The sequence below is a fragment of the Mesocricetus auratus genome, unplaced genomic scaffold, assembly GCF_017639785.1.
Source record: "Mesocricetus auratus isolate SY011 unplaced genomic scaffold, BCM_Maur_2.0 Super-Scaffold_6730, whole genome shotgun sequence".
Lineage (NCBI taxonomy): Eukaryota > Metazoa > Chordata > Mammalia > Rodentia > Cricetidae > Mesocricetus > Mesocricetus auratus.
In genome coordinates this window covers 75,435,015-75,461,346 of record NW_024429184.1, presented here as the reverse complement: position 1 = coordinate 75,461,346, position 26,332 = coordinate 75,435,015, and the positions used below count along the sequence as shown (strand labels likewise).

General features: G+C 40.4%; 1 protein-coding gene across 1 annotated transcript in view; it reads right to left on the bottom strand.

Moving 5' to 3' along the window:
* Positions 1 to 25,981, bottom strand: part of St18 (ST18 C2H2C-type zinc finger transcription factor) — a 310,888-nt gene extending 284,907 nt beyond the window's left edge. Inside the window, exon 1 of the mRNA XM_021223291.2 lies at positions 25,912 to 25,981. The gene's annotated coding sequence lies outside the window, so the exon portion shown is untranslated. The remainder of the gene's footprint in view (positions 1 to 25,911) is intronic.
* Positions 25,982 to 26,332: the final 351 nt, after the last annotated feature.

Sequence of the window (26,332 nt, the reverse complement as noted above, 5' to 3'; positions counted from 1 at the left end):
TTAGGGCAAAGTGGGGGGGGGGGGCAAGCACATGCTGCTGAATCAGGAGCCGACGTCTTGCTGGGTCTTTTCTACAGCCTGTCATGGCTGCCAAAGCAGGGGACAGGGTGAGGGTCTGGACCCTTCAATTCAAGCACATACAAAATCCAGTCTACTCTGAATCCAGTAACTATTTTTCATAGCTGCATTTAATTTCAAATCTTTATTCCATTCAAAATGGCATTCCTCATCTGTCCTCTGCCTGCCCCACACTGAAGTTTCACTAGAATTTTTAAGTTTGGTTGGCTGGGTTTTTTGGGGGGGAGCATGTGGGAGAAAGAGTGTTTGTTTGTTAAGACGAGGTCTCACCATATTGTCTAGGCTGGCCTTGACATCACTGTATGGCCCAGGCAGCTTGTCTAAAACATGCAGCAATCCTCCTCCCTAGCCTTCTGAGCACTAGAATTACAGGCATGTAGCATCATGCCCAGCTCTCAGTGGCTATTTTAAATAATGCTTTTCATTGGCAGAGGCCTCTTAGGTGCTTCCTTTCCAGAATACAGTTTTCAAATGTCTTTACTTTCACATAGCCATATCCTTCTTGCAACTACTACCAAACTTGGGGATCACACTCTGTGCTCTAAATCAGGTCCAGCCAGCAGTCCTCAATAAGCCAATTTAAAGAGCCAAATTAAAAGTAGAAAGCATAGGGTTGCCTTTGCTGCCACCTGGGCCATGGTGACATCCAGTCTGGGGTTGTTGTGGAGGATCATATCTGGGTCCACAGTCCAACTACAACTGGGGTCTCTGTTGAAGTTCAAGGCCTTTATTACCACCAAAGGTCACAGAAGCCCAGCATAGGGACCACACACTGTGGCCTTGTTGGTGTCTGGAGGCCATGTTGCTGCAGGAGCCATCCTGATCTGAGTAGCACTGCTTCCATCCAGAGCCAAGATGTCATCCAGGACAGAGCTGCTGCTGAGAGCCATGTCTGGTCCTTAGTCCAACTGCAGCTGGGGTCTGTGTTGATGGCTGTGGCTATGTCATCTCAGAGGGCCAAAGGAACCGTGTGTGTGTGTGTGTGTGTGTGTGTGTGTGTGTGTGTGTGTGTGTGTGTGTGTGTTGTGTGTATGTATGTGTGATGAAATCAGAGGGCCATGCTGAGTAGGACCTGCCCTTCACTGGCCCTGGGAAAGCTGGTCCTGCCTTTTGCTGAACACTGCACTCAGGAGAGATGGCTCCACCCCTTATCATAGGTAAGGGAGAACTGACCCTGATGACATGGGCAGAGGGGAGCTGGCTCTGACCCCTCCCCTCAAGGGGGCAGTCCCAGTGGCCAGGCACAGATAGATAGATAGATAGATAGATAGATAGATAGATAGATAGATAGATAGATAGAAGATTGAGTGAGTGAGTTTCTGCAGAAAGAATGGCTCAGTATTCTCTTTAGGGTATCAGATATCTTGTCAACTGTAGGGAGCATTGAGGAAGCTGGTATTTTGGGAGGATAATATCTTCCCCAGTCTTAAAGCTTCAAATAATGTTAATGGGGAAAAACTCCACTGATAACAGAATTTTCTTCAGATTATAACTAGATGATGCCAATTAGTTTTGTAAAGCACAAAAATCTTACTAAAAGAAAAATGATATTCTCTTTGGAAAAAAGGGAAAGCATAAAAATATTAAGTGTGGCTACATTGGGAGAGAAATAAAGAGATCTACAAACACCCCCACACAATTTTATGTGTCCTGAGGTGAGATCAATGTTTAAATAGAGGCCAAGGATAAGGTCATTTAAGCAGTTCCAGTCAAGGTGTGGTCCCAGCCACTACTGTCCCATCCTTGTCTGGACCTTATAGTCACATCTGACAAGTTGTTAGAAGTGTGAAAGCTCTTCCATGGATATACGTTTCCCCTCTTGCTGGTGTCTTTTCCTTCTCCCAGCAGGAGATTACCAGAGAAATTCCCATATTTTGAGGGTTCATTATTTCCATAATCTGATAGTACTGAGTCATTCCTACAAGGCTGGTTATACAGCCTTTACTATGTCTACCACTATGTGCCCAGGTGTAAAGTAAGTAGGTGAGTCACCATCACCAACTTCCTTTAAAATGGTGGTGGTGATACATGCCTTTAATCCCAGCACTCATGAGGCAGAGTCCGTTGGATCTCTGTGAGTTCAAGGACAGCCTGCTCTACAGAGTGAGTTCCAGGACAGCCAGGACTGTTACACAGAGAAACCCAATCTCCAAAAACCAAAATAAAAAAGTAAGTAAATACATAAATAAATCTAAATCATGTGGCAGATTGCTTCAGATATCTTAAGTGCTGTGAGCAACAGTAGACCATTAGCAAATGCAGTGAGTGTAGTTGGAATATGAATGAAGTCATCCACATTTATAGTGAGTTCATTCATTTTAAGAGAAAAGTAAAAATGCCTTATTTCCACATGAGTTGTTTATTTAAATCAATTCCATACCCCACTGTGATGGTTAGTATTAACTGTAACTTGACAGAATCTAAAGTCACTTAGACATCAGGTAACTGAAAACGCCCATGAGGGATTACCTGGTTTAGGTTTGCCTCTGAGCATGTCTATAGAGGATTGCTTGAGTCCTTTAATTGAGGCTGAGGTGGGAAGACCCCCTTACTGTGAGTGGAACACTCCCTAGCCCGGGGTCTGGACTGTAAGGTGAACAAGAGCATGCATGAAGCATGAATGCAGCAAACGAGACCAGCTGCCTAGAGCACCTGCTGCCTTGACTTCCCTGCCATAATGCAATTTACCCGTGACCTGTGAGCCAAAAGAAACATTATTCCTTAGGAAAATAACCAGACACCAACTGACCATGATAGGAAGAAGAGGTTTGGATTGCTTCTAGCATGAAGGCTCTTGGTTGTCATGGCTGAACTATTATGGAAACAGGATGTCAGTACATGTAGAGGCTGGTAGAGATTAGCTAGTTCTCCCACAAGCTTTCAACATAGTGGAGACAGGCATTTCTAGTGGCAAATGCTTTCTTTGTAAGATCTTACAAAGCAACATAAAATACGAAACAGGGATCTTAGCTTGAACCTAGTACCTGCTCTAGGCCCAGCATTGATAGTGTAGCATAAAGATGTGTGGACAAACTTTACTGTATGACTCCCTGTGCCACACTACAACTTCCACAATGGGATTTTACCTTTTTTCCTCTTTTATTTTTTCATTTTTTCTCTTAAATTTAATTTTATTTTGGAGGGGGCTTGCAAGGGAGAGGGTGGATACAAAGGATAGGGAAATGAATGCAACCAAGGCAATGATGTAAAAGACAAAAAGAATAAAGTTTAAAAATATGATATGAAATGTCAAAATGATATCGTTTTTTCTGTGATATAGCACAAACAAATTTACCTTTGTATTTTTCCTACTTTCTAAGAGTCATTATACCATTTTCCTAATCAGAAAAATACAATATTCTCTTAGAAATGAAAGTAATAGAGAACAGTTAAGAAGGGAGAGAAATTATGGTGCTTAATGGAAAAACTAATGCTAAAATAAGATAATTTTATTAAACAATGGTTCACTTGATGTCTTATACAACTCAAGCCATCTCCTCTTAAACTTTATGATTATATGGCATTCATTGATTATTTCTTTTATTTTTGAGATTAAATACATTATCTTCCCTTTCCTTCTCTTCCTTCAAACTATCCAAATACACCTCCTAATTGTTACTACACACATAATTGTATATAGATATATTCCTAAACATACCCTTCTCAGTCTGTATAATGTTACTTGTATGTATGTTTTCAGGGATGACCCTTTGCAGTTGGATAATCAGTTGCTACGTTCTTCCCTAAAGAAGACTGTTTCTCCTACTCTTGGCATTCCTCAGTTGCCTAGTCTACCCAAATAGTAGAAGTAGTAGACCAAAGCCACCCAACTAGTTCTCTGTGTAGAACTGAGGCCTCCTGGGCTTCCCTGTTTACTTCGGCATGGCTACTGCTGTTGTCCTTGTTCAGCTCATATTTAGGCAGTCATGTGGATGAGATTTTATGGGTATAGCTTATAACATTACTAGGATATACAATCTCACAGTAAACTCCCTTATTTCTGGCTCTTAGAATCATTCCACCCCATCTTCTGCAAGGTTCTCTGAGCCTTAAGTATGGAAGTGTTTTGTAAATGTATCCATTGGGACTGGGCCCTAACTCTACATTTTGATTGGTTGTAGTATTCTGCAATGGTCTCAATCTGCATCAAAGACAAATGTCCTTGATAAATGGTGAGGATTTCATGTGACGTATTTAGAATGTAGTTAGGGATTACTCTCGTGTAGAAAGGTGGTGATCTGAATGTTCAAATTGCAGAAATATTTTATTAAGCTGAAAATACCAGGGCTATGAAATCATTCTCCCTTATGAAATATGTGTTAGGGCTATATCAAATGGGCCAATTGAAGAAACCACTCTACAAAACTGACCAACTAAAAAAACTAGAACCACCCACATACCCAAACAGCAATATATTATTTTACTATCACATTTTTTCCACTCCTCAAATCCATATCACAAAATAAAAACAGAGAGGCAAGTACTTTAGTCATTCAACTAGTAGAACTAAAGTCATCCAACTCGTTTAGTGCTTGCTACACAAAAACCTGTAGATATTTTTATTGTGGGATATTAGTTTAAAATGTGTACCATTTGTTTGTGCTCTGGAATATTTGTTTAATGATGCAAAGATGTGTTACATTCTTTCATGTTACATTTGTTTAACCCTGTGAAGCTGTGTTACTTTGCTTGTCTAAAACACCTGATTGGTCTGATAAAGACTTGAATGGCCAATAGACTGAGAGAATAAAAGGACAAGAAATCTAGGGAAGAGTGAGGAGTAAGAAAAAGAAACAGAAATTCCTGGCTGTGGCCCAGCACTTGGGAGGCAGAGGCAGGTGGATTTCTGTAAGTTCGAGACCAGCCTGGTCTACAAGAGCTAGATCCAGGACAGTCTCCAAAGCCACAGAGAAACCCTGTCTTGAAAAACAAAAAAAGAAAACAAACAAAAAAAGAAACAGAGAGGAGGATGCCAGGTATCAGCCACCCAGCTACAGACTGTCATGGAGTAAGAGGGAAAGAAAATATATAAAATAAAGAAAGGTAAAAAGCTCAGAGACAAAATGTAGTTAAAGAGAAACAGGATAATTTAAGTTAGAGAAACTGACTAGAAACATGCCAAGCTAAGGTTTGGCATTCATAAGTAAGAATAAGTCTCCATATATTCATTTGGGAGCTAGATGGCAAGCCCTCAAAAGAGAAAAAACAAAACAAAACAAAACAAAAAACAACCAAATACACACTGTAATCTTCAAAATGTTGTGAAAAACTGCCAGACACCACCGTTCTATGACCATTCTATGAGTTATTTTTACTAGGTTTGCAAATAAATGTTCCCTTTTCCTTTACTTCTCTTTCCCACTTTTATTATCTTCTCCCTTTCTTGTATTTTATGCTTCTGCTTATAAACTAAGAATAGCCACACTTTTAAAAGTGAACAGATGGCAGGTGGAGTAGAAGGTTTTACACGTCTGTGTCAAGTTGTTGTCAGTGTCTTGTCTCCATTCTTTTCGTTTCTGAAGTTCAGATCAGGGCTGTCGCCCATGGAAATTTGTTGTCGGTGTCTTGTCTCCATTCTTTTCGTTTCTGAAGTTCAGATAAGGGCTGTCGCCCATGGAAATTTGGCTCAGGTAGGTTTTTGCAATGGCAGCTTGTCGGTTGTATTTATGAGTTTTCCCAAACAAACCCCTAAAATTAGGGCCAACTAAACTCAAAGTTACCATCTTTAATACCCCAGTTGATTCCCTGTCATACTTTGTCAATTTCTGTGACTGCTGTCCTAAAAGACTATGGTATGTTCCCAGTCCATATTTATCTGGAGAAGACGGCTTCTTTAGAAGATGTAAATTCCATTTTCATCATCCTCATTTAGAATACATGGAATTCTGTGTTTCCTTGGGTTAGGATCATATAAAACATAAGAAGCCCATCTTTAGAGTGCTTTCCAGGACACACAGAGAAACCATTTCACTAACACTCTGCCAGCATGGATACTTAGATAGTTTAATATATTCCACATTTGTTTTTGGTTCTTGTTTTTAAATTTTTGTTAATCTAGCCCAGGACAGACTAGAAGTCTCAGCCTCCCCATCACTGGAATTATACCACTGTACCATCGATAATGCTTTTTTAAATATGTTTTTATTTAAATTAGAAAGATGCATGCTTCAAATGCCAGTCCCAGCTCCCTCTCCCACTCATCCTCCCTTGTCCCTCCACTAGGCCTCGCCCCCCCACCCCCAGCCCAATCCCCACATCATTCCCCAGGAAGGGTGAGGGAGATAATGCTTTTTAAAAATAAAAAATTATTGAGCCTACATCCTCACTCAATAACTGGAAATAAGAAAAGGTACTAGGTTTTAAAACAAGTACCTCTACATGCTTTAAGTAAAACATACATGATCAGTGACCATAAGTATCTTGATGTTTTTAACTAACTTAGTGCATACTGACCTCCCCCAACCCCATGTCAGGCCCAGGGAGGCATTATAACAGTGAAAAGATGAGCAGATTATTTGCCTTGTAGCAGGGAGCATTCGTATGAGGGAGACAGATGAACCAATTCAAATAAAAGTGTTATAGATACAGTGCATTTTGCTTAAATACACATTCTGCAAGCATGGTTGTATTCCAATATGACTGGGATACTAGAGATAACTGAGCATCTGGGGCATAAGGCAAATTTGTTTTGTTTATGTACAATACTTGGTGAGAAATGCTGGGAACACTGTGAAGTATGCTCAGTTCTGCCTGGCCAAACAGAAACATAAACATGCACCCATGCCCTCCTGGGATTCCCCTCTCATTCCCATATATCACAAGTCTTACCCACTCTTGGTAATACAGATGCATGCCGTCCAAATTCAGAGGCCTTCCACCTGTGAATCAGCACTAACCCTAGTCATCCTACAAACTCCAAAGCTTTTCAAGGTAAGCGCCACATGTAAAAGCACACTAGCATTTTACAAGGTTTCTGTTTCTTTTAGTGTTATTGATGAAACCTGTGCTGTCCACAGAGTGATGCCACACAGTGCATTACATCTTAACCGACTGTTGTCATCAGTATCACAGAAGAGAAATGTTAAGGTGCAAGAGGAGAAAAAAAATACAACACCTCTCTCAAAAGGTGAAGAAGAGGGAGTGAGTTAGACTAGGGGAACAGAAGAAAGCATAGAAAAAGTGCCATACTGAGGTTCCCAGGAGTATCTGGCAGGTGAATCAGGAGAAAGAATGATCGAAGACCGTGTGCGCTTCAGCATTTAAACATTTAGTCCCCAGCTGGAGATGCTGTCTGGGGAAACTTAAAAAGTGAGGCCTTCCTAGACTAAGTACACCACACTATGGGTAGACTTTAAGAGTTTGAAGACTTAGCACTTCAAGTTTACTCACTCTGCTTCCTGTTTATGATTAGAGATTTGGACTCTCAGCTGCTCCTGGGACCACACCTGCCTGGTGCCACACTTTCCCACTGCAATGGTGATGGACTCTTATACCTGTGGAACTTCGAGCCCAAACAAACCCTTCCTCTATGTTGCCTAGTTGGTGTGGTGTTTTATCACAGCACTAGAAACATAACTACACAATCAGCCAAGAGAAAGGAAGAGGACACTAGGGTAGAAAATGCAGACAGTCCAGTCGTCCAGGCCTTGCTCTTTGGGGCCCTGAAGGCATCTGCAGAATTCACACATCACTTGGGAGAAAGGAGAAGCATTGTAATGTCCACAGGAGATTTTACCTGTGAAGCATGCTTGTTGTAGGAATCCACAGGAAGAAAAGGAGATGGAGTCAGAGCACTTCTTGAGGAGCACATTAGATTAACAAGAAAGCATCACTTTCCTTGGACTGGGGATAATGTCTTCCAGAGACATCCTCTATAAAGCTCTCTGCACAATGAACTATAAGGATGTTGAAAGAACATGTGGGCAGGGAAGGAAAGAGTCAACCATTTTTGGTGGTTCCAATGCAATCTGAATATGTGTCATCCATACCATGAGTTCTCCTTCCAGGCTTTAAGCTCTACTCGGTGCTTTTTGTGCTCTAATTCCACATATCCTAGGCATGGAGAGGCAAGAAGACTGCCTTGCTGTGCATCTGGAGAACAGCCATGTAATCCCCCTGCTTCTCCTGATCTGTGTGTACAGTACAAGTACTGAAGCAGGATTGTGGCTAACGTTAAGAGCCGCCAAAGTTGGCTCCAAGAGGACCTTCCTGTATCAGGAAGGACTTCATCATCAGTAAAAGCCTCACTCTGAGTTCTCTCCCCTCTCACCCTTGTCCACATGCCTTCACACTGATTAGAGGTAGTCTGCCTTCTACCTTCTACCACATCTGTCTATGTGGTACCCTGGAGCAGTACAGGTGGCAACAGAAAAGTAAGGATGTTCAAGCACCAAAATTCTCAGCAACTTGGTGAATTACATACAAAGAAAGTAGGGATAGCATTCACCGCTTTTTTGTGCATTTACTTCAATGATATCAAAATAGTTAAACACTTAAGTACCTGGATAGACATGTTATACCACATTCCCCTCTTGTCAAAGTAACAAGATTTTATAAGGTTGGCTAAATGTGGGTTCTAAATGACCAATGAGCAATGCCAGAAAGACTGAATGCATGGTGCTGCTCCAGATAGATCCTTATCTATCACCATGCACAAAACGTAAGTGCAAATGAATCAAAGACCTCCACATAAGTCCAGCCACACTGAACCTCTTACAAGAGAAAGTGGGAGGTACCCTTGAACCAATTGGTACAGGAGATCACTCCATAAACAAAACTCTACTAGTACAGACACTGGGATAAACAATTAATAATGAGACCTCAAGGCAAAGGGCACAGTCAACAAGACAAAACAGCAGCCCACAGAATGGGAAAAGATCTTCACCAAACCCACATTGGATAGAGGGATGATTTTCAAAATATACAAAAACTCAAGAAGTTAGTCACCAAAACACCAAAGAATCCAAATAAAAAGTGGGGTTCAGAACTAAATAGAGAAATCTCAATAGAGGAATCCAAAATGGCTGAAAGACACTTAAGAAAGTGCTTAACATCCTTAGCCATTAGGGAAATGCAAATCAAAACAACTCTGAGATACCATCTTACACTGACCACAATGGCTAAAATCAAATGACAATCTATGTTGGAGAGGATGTGGAGAAAGGGGAACACTTCTCCATTGCTGGCAGGAATGCAAACTTTGGAAAGCAGTAGGAGATTCCTCAGGAAAATGGGAATCAGTTTACCTCAAGATCTAGCTATTCCACTCTTGGGCATATATCCAAAGCATGCACATCCATACAACAAGGACCACATTCATAGCAACATTATTTGTAATAGCCAGAACCTGGAAGCAACCTAGATGCCCCTCAACTGAAGAATGGATGGAGAAAATGTGGTACATTTACACAATGGAGTACTACTCAGCGGAAAAACAAACAATGAAATCTTGAAATTTACAGGCAAATGAATGGAAATGGAAGAAACTACTGGGTGTGGTAACCCAGTCACAGATAGACAAGCATGTTATGTGCTCACTCATATATGGATATTAGACATAGAGCAAAGAATTACCAGCCTATAATCCACACAGCCAGAGAAGCTAGGAAACAAGGAGAAATACAAGGTCCCCCAAAGAAGAGGAAAGGGACAAGAACTCCTGAACAAATTGGGAGCACGGGGGGGGTTGGTAGGAAAAAGAGAAGGGAGAAGAGGTGTGGAGGAGAATGAGAGGGATCAGGAAGACTGAGTCAGGGGAGAAATAGAGGAGAACAAGAAAAGGGACACCTCTATTAATAGAGGGAGCCAGTATAGGTTTAAAGAGAGATTTGGCACTAGGGAAATGTTCAGAGATCCACAAAGATGACCCCAATTAAGAATCTAGGCAGTAATGGAGAGGCTGCTTTTAATGTCATTCCCCTATAATGAGATTGATGACTACCTTAATTGCCATCCTAGAGCATTCATTCAGTAGCTGATGGAAGCAGAAACAGAGACCCACAGCTAAGCACTGAGAAATACTCCTGGAATCCAGTTGTAGAGAGGGAGGAGTGATGAGCAAAGTAGTCAAGATCATGTTGGAGAAACCTACAGAACCAGCTGACCTGACCAAGTGAGAGCACAGGGACCCCAGTTGTAAAGCTGGGGAACCAGCATTGGACCTAACCAAGCCCTCTGAATGTGGGTGCCAGTTAGGAGGCCGTAGAAGTCTATGGGACCTCTGACAGTGGAGCATTATTTATCCCTAGTGCACAAATGAACTTTGGTTCCCATTCCCTATGGAGGGATACTATTTCAGCCCAGATACATGGGGGAAAGCCTAGGCCCTCCCGTTTGATGATCCCCCATGGAAGACCTCACTATCCTTGGAGAGTGTGGGGGGTTGTGGGGGCATGGGAGGATGAGAGGGAGAGGGAATTGGAGGGATTTATATGTAAAATGATTGTATCTAAATAAAAAAAGTGGAGGGATATTGTTCTGACTCTGGTGCTGAGTTTATTTCCTGAGAATTACACAGCTTCAAAAGGAAACACTCCCTTCATTATTATCTCTATTAGGCAAACATTTACTTTGTGTTGATCTAAAATCTGAGCTAGCATCTGCTAGGGTGAAAAATCAATAAAGCCAGCAGGTAAGTCTCCCTAAGAAAGTCCAAAGTGCACTGGTTACAAGCACAGCACTCTTTTAAGATTAAAACAAAGTTCCTTCCCATACAAGGTATATCGAAACCTTTTAAAAACAGGTCTTGAGAAATCAAGCATATGTCCTCTTTCAACATGAGAAGTGGATGTTTCATCCTTCCAGTTGAGCACTATGGATTGAGAGACAGTGACCTGACAAAGGCAAAAATGTTGTGTGATATAGGAGGGCTACAATGTGAGTGCAAAAGCTGAGCAATAGATTCAGAGCTTTACTAGCAAACATGCCCATTGGGCCTGAGCCAGTGATGGCAGAACAGAGTGCTGCAGGAGGAGAGTAGCCACTAATGGTACAAACACGGCCGGGCCCATCTGTCATAAACAGTAGGTCCAAAGGCCACAGGTGCAGACAGCACTAAAAAGTAAAAATTACACTCAGAAAAGGCCACTTGATAGAACAGGAAGAGACAAAAATCTAGGATTGGTTTCCAATCAATAAATGAATAATAATGCCTATTCATCTTTGGCACCTGTTGCATCTTCTTCTTGCTAGCTCACCATGAATAAAACTGTTTTATTTATAAAAAAGATGGTGTGTGTACCCAGGGCCAGCCTTTCGCCTATTGTAAGCAAGGCAAAGTTTGTCTTTGTGTTCTGCATAGACAGCTGGCCAGAGCTACTGTCTTTCTCTCCTACCAGGTGTCAGGGCCTTGGCTGGCTACCCTACCCTTTCATGTATTCCAGACCCATGCTTAGAACCTCCCTTATTCTCCCATGAAAGTCCCATGTCAACTCACAAATGTTTACTTCTTGTCTAGTAAGTAAAGCTTTGTCCCAAATAGGAGGGTGTGATGGACAGCAGTGTATAATAAGGCACCACCCACAGAAATGATGTAACAGAGGCAAACACAGAGGCAAAACAGACACTCTATACAGTATGACATAACTGCACACAGACCACCAAGGAATAAGGGTTGGGAATATTCAAGACATACACAGAAATTGGATCCTAAAGTAGAGGTGTATGATGGTAAATACTGTCAACGCAACAGGAGGTAGAATCACTTAGAAGACAAACCTCTGAAATGCCTGGGGTGGAGTGGAGATTCTAGGTTAGATTGAGGTGGGAAGACCCACTATAAATATGGATAGCATGATTCCATGGACTTGGGTTTTGAACTGAATAAGGATGAGAAAGTGAACAGTACAATAATCACATCTCTGTTTCCTGACTGAGGACCTGGTATAATCAGCTACTTCAAGTCCCTGTTACCATGACATCTCCATCGTATGGAACTGCACTCTTGAACTGTGAGCCAAAATAAGCCTTCTTTCCTTTGCTTTTTTGCCAGATATTTGGTCACTGCATCAAGAATAACCAATGAGAAAGTGGGTACTGGGAAACAGGATAATTTCTGTGAAAAATATGACCCTGTGATTCAAGGATTTTGGATTTGCAGCAAGAATGTTAACAGTTTAGAAAAGTCCTAGAGATCAAGGGAAAAGTGAGCAATACTAACACCAACGATGTGTGAACCTGGTATTTTATAAGACACACACAGATACACACACACACACACACACACACACACACACACACACACACACACTGCAGATCTATAATGAATAGGAGCAAGCTGAGCAGGGGAAAATACAAAACGTATAGTTTGAAGAGAAAGAACATGATGAAGGTTAATGAACTAAGTCCTGTGTTCAAGAAGACTAAAGATTAAAGAAAACCCTGCTGTTAAATGAAATTAAAGGGAATGGTGACTTCAGGGCAAGGCATCACCTAGCTAAGCTTCAAACTTGGGAAAAGGAATTAAAGAAAGCCTTAGGGCCTGGCATTGTGCCATATGCCTTTAATCCCAGCACTCAGGAGCCGGAGAGGTGGATCTCTCAGTTCAAAGCCAGCTTGAATAACAGAGAGAGTTCCAGAACAGCCAACCTTAGGCTGTGAAGGAAACCATTGAAAACAGAAAGCTGGTGTGATAATGTATTTGAATGAGGGGGCCATGTTCCAGCCCCAGCAAGAAGCAAAACTTAGCAGATTTGGCCATGTAGTTCTGGCTTTAGAGTCAAGGATAGAAAAAAGGAGTTATGGAATCTCCCTTCATAACTAAGGAAAGCTCCTGAGGCCAGGCATGTGTCAGAGGTAACCCTGAATGGAGGCCTACAGAGCCATTGTGTGACGCTGTGAAGGTGAAAAATGGGTTGCCCTGGACACCCCCAAAGTGTTGGAGGTGCCAGAGCCATGTGATACCTGCCAAAGAGAGCTGCAGATCAGGTGTGAAAGGAACCCAAGAGACAGAAGTATGTTGCAGTCAATAGAGCTGAAAGGAGTTGCAGATCTGAAGAGTGTTTTGACACAGACATGGGGATAATGCAATTTAGAGTTTGCCCAGCTGTGTTTTTTTATCTTATTTTGATATATCCTGACCATGCTGCTTTTCCCTCTTTTTGGAGCTATAATGTATATCCTGTGCTGTCGTACATTTGGAGTATATGATCTACTTTTTTATTATTTATTTTGATTTTACAGAAGATTACAGTTAAAAGATTGCACGAATCTCCAAAGAGACTCTGGACTTTTAAACAGTGGTGATGCTATAATATGAAGTTGGACTGAATACATTTTTGCATTATGATATGGCTACCAAGCTTATGAGGCCTGGGGAATAGGATGTAGAAGTTTGAATAGGGATGGCTCCCACAGACTCATTTATTTGAATGTTTGGTCATTAGGAAGTAGCATTATTAGGAGGGGTTTTCTTGTTGGGATAGGTGTAGCCTTGTTGAATAAAGTGTGTCACTAGGCATGGGCTCTGGGGTTTTAAATGCCCAATGCAGACCCTCTCTCTCTCTCTCTCTCTCTCTCTCTCTCTCTCCCTCCCTCCCTCCCTCCTTCTCTCTCTCTCTCTCTCTCTCTCTCTCTCTCTCTCTCTCTCTCTCTCTCATCTGGACAATTACTCTATAAACTCTAAAGACCAAAGATGTCAACCCAGATAACCATAACCAACAGAAAGTTCAATCACAAAAATAAAGAAAAATTCCACATTAAAATAAAATTTAAGATCTACAGAATGTGCTAGAAGGAAAACTCCAACCTCAAGTGGTTAACCACACAACACCACACACACCACACACACACACACACACAAACAACAACAACAAAAAAGCAAGGAATAAATAATATCAGACCAGTACAACAAAATAACAAGAATCAACAAACACTGCTCGTGATAGCTCTCAAAATCAATGATCTCAACTCATTCCCTTCAGACTGACAGATTGGATCTCTCAAAAACAGGGTCCATCTTTCTGCTTTTTCCAAAAACAAAAATCTTAATCAAGAATAGACCTAACCCCAGGATAAATGATAGAAAAGGATATTCCAAGCAAATAGACACAAGAACCAAACTAATAATAGTATTTGACAAAAGAGACTTTAAACAAAAATGAACTGGATAGATAGGTAAGGACACACATACTCATCAAAGAAAATATCCACCAAGATGGTATTTCAATTCTAAACATTTATGCAAGAGCACCCAAGTTCATAAAAGAAACACTACTACAGCTTAAATAACTTATTGACCTTCACATAATGATAGTGGAAGACTTCAATAGCCCACTCTCACAAATGGACAGGTCATCTATACAAAAATTAAACAGAGAAATGCTGGAGCTAACTGATATTTACAGAACATTTCACACAAACACAAAAGAATATACCTTCTTGTGAGCACCTCAGAGAACTTCTCCAAAACAGAAACATGACTTGCATACAGAGAAAGTCTCAACAGATAGAAAAAAATGAAATAATATTCTGCATCCTAACTGACACCACAGATTAAAGCTGGATGTCAACAACATAAACCTTACAAACTCTTGCAAACTGAATGAAAAATTGGTAAAGACAAAAACTAAGAAAATTTTTTTAAAAATTTAGAATTGAATGAAATGGAAACACAACATACTCAAACCTGTGGGATATAAGGAAGGCAGTTTTAAGAGACTATCATAGCATCAAGTGCCTACATAAAATATTAGATCTTAAATTAGGAACTTCTGGGCACATCTGAAAGCTCTAGAACCAAAATAAAAGTAACATCCAAAAGGAGGAGAATTAGGTGAGAAATAATCAAACTCAGAACTGAAATCAATAAAATAAAACAAAAAATTACAAAGAATCAATGAAATGAAGAGTTGGTTCTGTGAAAAAATTTAATAAGATTGACAAACCCTTATTCAAATTAATTAAAATACGGAGAGAAAAGATACAAATTAGCAAAATTAGAGATGAAAAGGGGGACACTAAAAATAGACACTGAGGAAATGCAGAGACTTTAAAAATCTGTACAAATTATAAAACATAAAATGGATAAATTTCTTGATATCCATCACCTACCAAAGTTAAATTAAGATCCAATAAGCAATTCAAGCAGACCTATAATAACCTATAATAACTCCTAGTAAAATATAAGCATTAATTAAAAGTCTCTGACCCCAAAAAAGCCCATGGTCACATGGACTGAGTGCAGAATTCTACCAAACATTCTAATGAAAATCAACACCAATACTCCTCAAATGATTAGGGAAAAACAGAAACAGAAGGCACACTGTTTAATTCATTTTATGAGGCTACAGCTACTCTGATACATAAACCACAAAAAGACACAATAAAGAAAGAAAATTACAAGCCAAGTTCCCTAAATGAACATAGATGCAAAATTTTTCAGTAAAATACTCGCCAGCTGAATGTAAGAACACATAAAAATACCATCTATTATGGTCAAGTAGGCTTCATCTCAATGAAATAGGGATTGTTCAACAAACATAAATCAATAAATAGAATCCAACATATAAGCAAACTAAACCGCATGATCATCTAAATCATTAAATGATAAATCATGATCATCATTTAAATGAAAAAAAAGTCTGACAAAATCCAACAACCCTAATGATAAAATCCTGGTGAAACTAAGAATACAAAGGGTACCATCATTCAAACAAAGCGGCAGGCTAAAGAATGGAAAAAGATTTTTACTAACTACACATAAGTCAGAGGGCTAATATATAAAATACACTCCCTCAAAAACTGTACACCAAGAAGCCAAATAATCCAATTTTAAAATGGGGTATAGATTTAAACAGAGAACTCACAAAAGAGTAAACACAAATGTCTAAGAAGCATTTAAAGAGATGTTCAACATCTTTAATCCTCAGGGAAATGCAAGTCAAAGCTACTTTGAGATTTTGTATCAGGCAAAGTGGCCAAGATCAGTAAAACAAATGACATCTCATGCTGGCAAGGATGTCAGGTAATGGGAACACTCATCAATAGGTGGTGGGAATGCAAACTTGTACTGTCCTTATGAAAATCATTGTAGCAGTTCCTCGGGAAATTGGGATATATCTACATCAAGATGCAGCTACCCCATCTTGGGCTTATACCCAACAAACTCTATATCCTACTATAAAGACATGCATTCACCATGCTCAGTGCTGCTCTGTTCAGAATAACCAGGAACTGAAAACAGCCTAGATGTCCCTCAGGGATGAAAAGATAAAGAAAATGTGGTACATTTACACAGTGGACCATTATTCAGTTGTTTAAAAAAAATGAAATCATTAAATTCACAGGTGAATGGATGCAGCTAGGGAAAAAAATCCCAGTAAAGTCACCTAGACCCAAAGAGACAAGTACTGTATGCATTCACTTACATGTGGATACTGGCTATTAGGTCATTGATAAGCAGGCTACAATTCATATAACCAGAGAGTTTAGGTATAGAGTAAGGGACTGAGGGGGACAAGAGGGTCTCTCTTAAGTAGGATTGATGGGAACAGGAGGATCACACAATGAGGGGGAGAGAACTGAAGGGAAAGGAGGGAATATGGAGAGGAGTAGATAAAATTAGGGCTATTTGGTATAGAAACCTACTGAAATATATATATATATATATACATACATATATAATATATACATATATAAAAGCAATCTAAATGAAATAAATAACAGGGGAGTCAAAACCCCAAATAGATATCTTTGCCACTAAATAAACCCTCTAGTACCAGGAATGTATTACATCTAGTTGGGCCATTAGCCAAAGGGACCCTACAGAAACCCTAAACTACCTTGGCTATTACCAAAGCTATTAGCTGCTGTCTACATACTGATAGTAAGGTCCTATTGCCAAAGGCAACACCTACACAACTCACTGAACAAAGAAGTCGATGTGGTACCTATCTAGAGCCTTCGTCCCTACTGACTAGTGTTCATGGTAATGGAAAGTACTCTATACTACCAGAAAATAGTATACACTCATTCACCCAGCTATAAAACTTTCAATGACTCAATGACTATAGGGACTTTTAAAGTTGGACTAAATGCACTTTGCATTATGATGTGGCCATGGGCAGTATAATGTGGTAGTTTGAATGAGATATCTGCAGCTGAATGCTTGGTCTCTAGATTCAGAACCCTTAGGAGGTATAGCCTTGCTGGAGGAAGTATGCCATTGGGGCAGGTTTTGAGAGTTTAAAGATTTGGACTATTCCAAGTTCACCACTTACAGTTTGATAGATGAGCCTTCAGCTACTCCAGTTGTCACACCTGCCTTAAGTCATGTTTCTCTGCCATAATAAGGGACTCTTATCCCTCTGAAACCACAAACTTAAAATAATCTCTTTTATCAGCTCCCTTTGTCATAGTGTTTTAAGACAATAGAAAAGTAACTGACAAAACTGTTAATGCCAGTCATAAAGTAGATGATGGTGGTCAAGGGCAGGTTATTGGTGGAATTGATCAATTCACTCTGCTGGGAAAGATGAGCATGTGGCATAAAGCTAGTGAGAAAAACACCTGCCAAGAACTAAGATGAGAGAACCCAGAAAAACACGGGAAAATACCAACGTGACATTAATGACCTTAATTTAATAACTATATTCCAATGTAGATTAACTCTGGATTTCAAAATTCTCTGTAAGTACGGACCCTCTTTCTGTTCACTTCCCTACATGTAAAGCAGTCACCTCTTAAAACTGATTCTATTGATTTGTGACAGAAAATGTTAGTCATGTATCCACTGTTTTCCTGGAGAACGTGATCAATGCTATCTAGAACCATGTTGCAGGCTGGTGGCCTCTAGTGGACAAAGGAGGATGTGCAGCATGTGGAGTGGCATCATGATGCAGCCACAGTCTCTGACAAGATGCAGCAATCTCATTTTCTACTGATTCTATGAAAACCAGAGATGTGTTCCCCTTAACAAACACAAAATCACACACAACAGGGTGTTCACTGTGCACATTTAATAGAAGTAAAAAATGTTAGGAAATATTTACTGAAACTCTTGGACGACGTAACACATAGCTCTGCCCACAGCTACATATTCAGTTCTCTCTCCCTACTCTAAAAAACAGGCTACCAGCAACAGAACCTAAACATAGTCATCATATGCTCCTGCTCACAAATCCTCCGCAACATCCATTCCCATCTTTAGCGCTCTCTAGCAAAGTATCACAGAGGCATCAGTTTGCTCTCCCACGGCCTCTGGTCTCTTCTTAGTACACAGAGAGCTTCCAACCCAGTGTCTCCCATTCTCCATAGCCACCTCCTTAAAAAAGGCCTACCAATTCTGTGTTGTATATCCCTCCCTGTTCCTTTTCCTCTCTAAAAGAAAAACAATGAATTCCTTTGGGAAACTGTAACAATGAAGAATTTACTGTAATGTCACCTGGATGGAAGGGGATGCAAGCAGACAGAGACAGTTGAGCCTATTAACTAGGCCCTCTGCATTTGGGTGACAGTTGTGTAGCCTGGTCTGTTTGTAGAACCCCTGGCCGTGGGACCAGGACCTATTTCTGGTACATGAACTGGCATTTTGGAACCTATTCCCTATGGCAGGTTACCTTGCTCAACCTTGATGCGGGAAGGGGGGGAGCTTGTCTCAACTGAATGTGCCAGGCTTTGTTGACTCTCTATTGGAGGCCTTACCCTTTCTGAGGAGTGGGTGGAGGTGGCTTGGGGAGTGGGAGAGAGTGGAAGAAGCAGAGGGAGGAGGAACTGTGGTTGGCATGTTAAAATGAATTTTTAAAAAAGATGGAAGGAAATGTTTTCAAACCAGTATCTAGTCCTCACTCTCCACTCTGCAAATCACTCATCTCTTGAAAACTACTTAAAACCTCCCTTCATTTTTTTCTGAATCCTAGCCTGGACTGGCTCCATTTGCTGTTTACTGTGAAATATGAGGACATTCATCTGGGCATCATTCTCAAAAAAATAAAAAGTGGAAGAAACTGGGGGACATCGTGTTAGCAGAATGAATCAGATGCAGGTAATGATTGCTTATTCTCTACATAGAAACTAAAAAGAAAAAAGTTCATCTGAAAGTAAAAGAGGTCGACTGAAAACTCAGAAGGGGACAAGAGACAATGCAGAACAGTGGAGAAAGACAGTGAGTCATGCCCTTCCCCCGCCTGCTGTACACACAAGTTCATAAATAACTCTCCTTGGATATTCCTACCACTTCTAGATGTTTTCTTCAAATAACAAATACCAACTGTCTAGTACAGTTTTAACCAAAGTCTTAAATAAGAAACAAATTGCAAATCCTCCTGATTGTCTTTAATGCTCAAACCTTTTCTGTAAGACAAAAAGTATAAATATCTACATATAAAAAAGAAAATAAGTCCTTCCAATTCTCCCAAGCGCTGAAAATAGCATGCAGCCATAACTTCAGGTCACTTTGCTCAGAGCCAGTTACTGTGTTAACCAGTCTAATGTTCCTGCCTGGAACAAGCTCAGGATGGTGTTTATGCTTTTTGAACAAGCTGATGAAAAAAGCATTTGCTTAAGGCTCCCGTCAATGAATGCAGAGCTGAGACTAGTCTTTAGCTTACACAAACGTTATGCTTATTAATTCAGAATGTTCATTCAGTTATTGAAACATGATAGCAAAACGCTACAGTGAAAGACTGATTCTCTATTATACAAATTAGCTTTGCACAAAATCCTCTGGATCAGGAATAACTGTCCACATATCAGGAGTCATACACCTCTTTTGAGGGTTTTAAGCTGTGACTTCTATATCAAAACTTAACATCAATGCTCTGAATGCACAAATAGATTATAAATGGTCAAAACACATCCATCTGATTAAGAACTTTCCAGCTGGATTCCAGCTTAAGCAATTCTAAAAGTACCTATGTGTTGTTCAGTCTCTGCCAGCATCCTTTCAATTAAAGCAGCACTATGACTCACACCACCTGTCTCACTGATCCTGCTAGATCCCTTTTCTCATCAGAGGTCTCTTTTAGGATTAAAACTTTTATGAAAACAAATAGCAAATATTTATTCAAATTGATTATTTCACATCCTGAAAACTCCATTTCCTACTATAAGTCTATTTATCTATGTTGATTTCAACAAGCCAAGGACTGTTAGTACATGTCATGTATCATATGTGCTTTCAAAGGACACAGAGAAGGGGCCTTATTAAAAAGATTTACAAAAATTCGCTTAGAAATTGTTGAATGGAATGTTTAAGGAGCCATAAATATACAAAATATAGCAAATATAGGAGAAAGGGTGGTAAGGATGAAGGAGGAGAAAAACAAGAGTTGCTATACTTTCAGACAGAATCCAGATAATGCATCATTGATCAGGACAGTTCTCTAAACTTGGATTCAAGGTAAGACTGACTGGGAGACTTCTACAGAAGTCTGGCCTTGGAAGAGCAATCTTTTCCACTAATGAGTTTCACTGTGGGATATGAAGATTAAATATACTAGTATGGGGACTATACAACCAACTTGAAAGGCAAGCGCTAAAGTAAATGAAACTAGAAAAAATGAGGGTTAAGTTGTACTGTTCCTTTCGATGAGATGAAATCTCTTATTTTAAAGAAAACGCAATATACTCAGTGGAAGAAGGAGGCCGAGCAGCAGCAACAACTACTACTACTACATGATCACTGATTCAAACTTCTTCCCTCTCAACTTTAGGAACTCTTTGTTTTTCTCTCTCTCTCTCTCTCTCTTTTTTCTTTTTTTTAAATATCATTTTTTATTTTAATTTTATTTATTTTTTATTTTATTTTATTTTCCAGTTTAAATTTAGATAAGAAACAAGGTTGCTTCACAAGTCAGTTCCAGGTCCCTCTCCCTTTCCCTCCCCTCCTCCCATGCCCTCCTCCCAACCCCCCTCATTGTCCCCCCCCCCCATTATCCCCTCATTCCCCCAGGGAGGGTGAGGCCCTCCATGAGGGTGTCCATAGTCTGTCATTTCATACAGGGCAGGGCCTAGACCCTTCCCCAAGAGTTCAGGGTGAGAGTGCACCTCACATTGTAGGATGGGCACCCAAAGTCCATTTGTATGCCAAGGAGGGAATCAGACTACCACAAGACCCAGCAATTCCACTCTTAGGCATATACCCAAAAGATGCACATTCATACAACAAGGACTTCTGTTCCACTATGTTCATAGCAGCATTATTTGTAATAGCCAGAACCTGGAAGCAATCTAGATGCCCCTCAACTGAAGAGTGGGTAGAGAAAATGTGGTATGGAGTACTATTCAGCGGAAAAAACAATAGAATCTTGAAATTTGCAGGCAATGGACAGCACTAGAAGAAACCATCTAGAGTGAGGTAACCCAGTCACAAAAAGACAAACATGGTATGTACTCACTCATATAAGGACTTTAGACATGGATCAGAGGAGTGCCATCCTACAATCCCAGAACCTTCAAACAATGACTGATGGAAGCAGAGGCAGACACCCACAGCTAAACACTGAGGAACCCAGTGACAGAGAGAGAGGACTGATGAGCATAGGGGTCAAGACTGGGCTTGTTTAATCCATAGAAACAGCTGACCTGAACAAGGGGGAGCTTTGAACCCCAGACTGATGGCTGGAAATCCATCATGGGACTGATCCAGACCCCTGAATGTGGGTGTCAGTGAGGAGGCCTAGGCAATCTATGGGGCGTTGGGTAGTAGACCTTTAAGAACTCTTAAGGAGGTGATTACAATGTTTTCATCTGAGAAAAATGGGATAAAGGGAGCCAGTATAGTTTGGAGAGAGGTCTGGAACAGAGAAAATGGTGGGGGAGCTACAAGGACCACCCAAACTAAGAAGCTAGGCAGTGGCGGAAAGGCTGCCTTTGATGCCCTTCCCCTACAATGAGACTGATGACTACCTTGGTTACCATTCCTAAAGCCTTGACACAGTAGCTGACCGAAGCAGAAACAGGCACCCATAGCTGAGCACTGAGTCATACTCCAGGAATCCAGTTGTGGAGAGGGAGGAGAGATGACCAAATGAACCAAGACGGAACTGGAGATACCTGCAGAAACAGTGGGCCTGACCTAATGGGAGCACACAGACCCCAGTTATAAAGCAGGGAAGCCAATATTGGACCAAACCAAGCCCTCTGAATGTGGGTACCAGCTAGGATGCCAAGGCAGTCTGTGGAACCTTTAACTGTGGAGCCAGGGTTTATTCCTCGGTCACAAATGGACTTTGGGAGCCCTTTCACTAAGGAGGGATACTATTGCAGCCCAGATATGGAAAGGAGGTTCTGGGCCCTCCTCCAAATGATGTGATGGACTTTAATGACACCCTATGGAGGGTCTCAGTATCCCTGGAGAGCGGGTGGTGGGTGGGTTGAGGGGTTGGTGGGAAGCATGGGAGGATGAGAAGGTGAGGGAATGGGGGGATGGATATGTAAATAAGTGTTTCTAAAAATAATGTTAAAAATGTTTTAAAAATAACCTTCTAGGTAGCAATTAAAAAGCAAACAAACAAACCAAAAAACCTCTCCTGCTGTTTTGTAATGAACTACACAAAAATGAAATCTGAAACTCATGCATTACCATATGAGAGACAGCCAAGCACACAGGGAGACATTACTCAGAAATGTGGGGGGAACAATCCCTTGCAGGCCAGAGAGCTCTAGCCCAATGAGGGGAGCAGATGAAGTTCTGAGTGTACATTGTTTGACATGAACACAGCCATGGTAACCACCTCATGGGTTCAGACCCATGAGAATAACGAAGCTTTCCACTGGTCCAAGTATGATGTCAACAGTATGTGCATGAAAATTCAACTATAGTTTCTTCCTCCTTCCTCCCAATGTTTACAGCCTGAAACTGCTCCTCCACAGAGGAGCTATTACTCTTGCTACCAAAATTAGCTCAACTTGCTCCCTTGTTCAACTGTATGTAGTACTCCGCCTCCTCATCCAGTTATGTACAGAAAACCTGCCTCTTTGCTCACTGTTTACATAATAAACTTGCTGAGTTTTCTGGCTGCTACTGAGTGTCTATCAGGACACAGGCCACCTGATTCTAGTCTAGCTTTCCTGTACCAGTTGGTGTCTGTTTGTCTTTCCTCATTCCCTCATTGCCCTAGTCAGTTCAGCTCCAATCCAGCACTGTAAAGACCTAAGGTACAAGTTATGGACTCAACACTCCAGTGGCAGCCTAGAAACTGTAAGGACCAAACCCAACTCTGAACATGGAGACCCCTTTTTCCAACAAAGAGGAGGGAGCCAGAAAACTGAAGACTCATCAATCTAGTAAGTAATTTACATGAAACTAACACTTCTCCTCACCAAACTATCCATAGTAACCTAGGACCTGAAGTCTCTGGTCTTTTTCCTTTAGCACATGTTACAAAATAGAGAGAAAATGGGAGGAGAGTTCAAGGGCACTTCTGATGAAAGTGGGATGAATTGTTACAGTTGCCTGGGAAACCTCTGAAAGCAGCAATATTTGATATGTCAAATATCTTAAGTCAATATGAGCCAAAGTTATGTAGAAGGTAAAAGCAAGCAAGCAAATGGTGTGAAAGGTTCTCGATGTGTCACATTCTCAGAACTGAAATTCTGAAAGGAGAAAAAAACTACATAATCTCTTAATTGCCCTAAAAGAGTGCTAATACTAAAAGCTAACTGTTAACATACAGAATAAGACTCAGTGTAAAGGCATTTCAATTTCTTAAACATTTCTTAAACCCAGGAGTTTGTAACACCTTACAACAAAACACAGTGTTCATATAGAACATTTCCCTGTGGTCTTTGTGATGCTGTTAAAGTCTAGTGTGTAGACTAGTGTAATTTCTTTTCAGATTTCCAGTATAAAAATGTATGTACCAAAGTTAAGCACTAAATGTGTCTTGATTCAGAATAACAACAAATGTTTGCTCTAGCAATTCTGATGAGAAAAAATTAAATAGAACAATGAGTTATCATTTTTGGCTGTGAAGGGAGAAACTCCCTAATATACATTTTGCCCCAAAATATATTATGAGAAGAGATTCCTCTATGAATTTTTTTCAAAAACAAATAGCCCTAAAAAGCTGCATGATAAGGACTTACACACCTTACTGGTACTAGATTCATATACACTTTTGAATATATAAAAGAAAAATCAAAACGCAATTCCTCAGGGGTACAGCTCAATATTAGAGCACTGCACATGCAAGATTCTAGGCTCCATACCCAGTAGAAGAAGAAAAGAAAAGTCAAAGTGCAAGCATCTCAGGGACCTCGGGGAATTCTTTATGTCCTCTGCACCTCAACATCTTCACTTAGGGACCATCATGCTCATCACTTTGTTACTTTAGAGATCTGCAGTTTCCACGAAGGCACCCTCTGAAAGGGCAGCTTTTAAGCAAATATTTTTCTCTGCAGATTTTGATTTGTTTGCTTTTGTTTCTTTTTTTTTTCCTGGTTGGAAACTTTTCAGAGTTTTATTGCTCTGAGCTGCCCTCTGCTGGTATAAATAATTCATGCAAAATACTCTGCATCTCCACCCTATTCATCAACAGTGCCATTTAAGAGCGGCCCTGCTCCCTTCTTCCACATAATCGTGGAGGACAGCATTTGACATTTTTAAAATTAAAATTTCACATTTTAAAACTGTATTTACATTTTTAAAATGTAAAGAATTAGAGGAAAGCTTTCTCAGTTTGGGATCTTAGATATGGAGAGGCTACTTTTTCAGAAGACAATCAGTTACAAACTAAGGATGACGTGTCACCTAAGAAACTTGGCTTTAACCAAAGTCAGCATGTGACTAGGAAGTTACTTAAGGTGGGACTAATTTTCCACAACAATCACCATTCTTTACCAGTTGCATAAACAAGGGCTACAGGAGAATCACTTTTTTTCTATGTAGTTCATTTGAGTTGACGTGAGGGACCCAGTCAATTAATCTGACATCAGTTTATATGGATGTTGGAAAGACCAAGGCTCTCGGTGGTATGCAATTGGAAAGGAGAAAATCTTTTCTGTGGAGACATCTGCTGTGAGCCTGGGCCTCCTATCCCCTCCTGTCTGCTTAGAGCTGCCTAGCTTCATCAGTCCTGAGAGAGACCTGGCACAGTCCAGAGAACCAACACCACAAAAGGAGAAATCTTACAATGCTGGTGTTACATACCCAAAATTGCAACAAATAAGTGTTCCTAAGCTTTGTTTTAAGGAACACATTCAGAGTCTTAAGTACCACAGAGTGACCAATGAAATCTTTGTCCCTGTGAACATCTGTCAAATTACCCATTTGAGAGTTCTAAAACGATGCTCATTTTTTTAGAAACCCAAGTAAGCTTGACATTAAGAATAAATTATATTTCACAAGGGAAGAAAATTCATATTTTGTTGCCTGTGTTCCAGTAAAGAGACATACAGCATACATATGTTGCAGGTCTCTTATAGCAACAAACAACCGCTCAAGTATTCAACTTAGCTGCATATTTGATGCTTATTATATGTAAGCAACAGATGTATTTCTTATCTGAGCACCATTGAAAAGTGATTTTCTAAAGGAAAATTCCAAATAGAAAATGAGTCAGTCCCAGTACAAATCCATACTGCACAAGTAGCATTTGTAATATAAACACACAGACACTTTACAGAAGGGCTTGTAGAATCTAATAGTCTTCAAGTGTCCCCTATAATCACATCACATGTCCTCTACTCCTTCACAGCAGGCCATTAGTAACAGCAGCTCCTGGTGACTACCAACAGTCACACTTGACACAGGACTACCATCCCCATACTTGCAAGAGAGGAATAACACAGTTCAATCTTCCCAGTCCCACCCCAGTACTGTTTGTTTTCTTCCAAAGTCCAAGCCAGAATGCAATCAAGTAACTACAATCTACCTCTGACAATATTTGTCCTTACCTGTACCTGGTAGATTTCTATAGGTATGTGGAGAGATATCTTTTCTTGGATATGTTCCAAAATGTTCTGATGCTATTTCTCTTAGGGTTTCTCCATGATGATCCATTCAGATACCTCATTACTTTCTAAAAGAAAAAATGTTAAATTATGATACGAAAGTCCATTCTTTTTTTCTCATATCAGGTGTAAACAAAGACAAACCACTAGGACTGGCACCTTGCACAGTCCTAACAGGTGTTGGTTTTTTGCGTACTATAGTGCCAGAAACCTTCTCTCCTCTTGTAGCTTTACTTAAGAGCCACATTTGTTATTTCAGATCGAGATTTTGCTCCTTACCTCCTGTATTCCCGTGAGGTCACATTCTGTGAGAAACATCCTGCCCTTCTCCCCACAAAAAGGTTTCACAGAGTCAGAAAGCAGA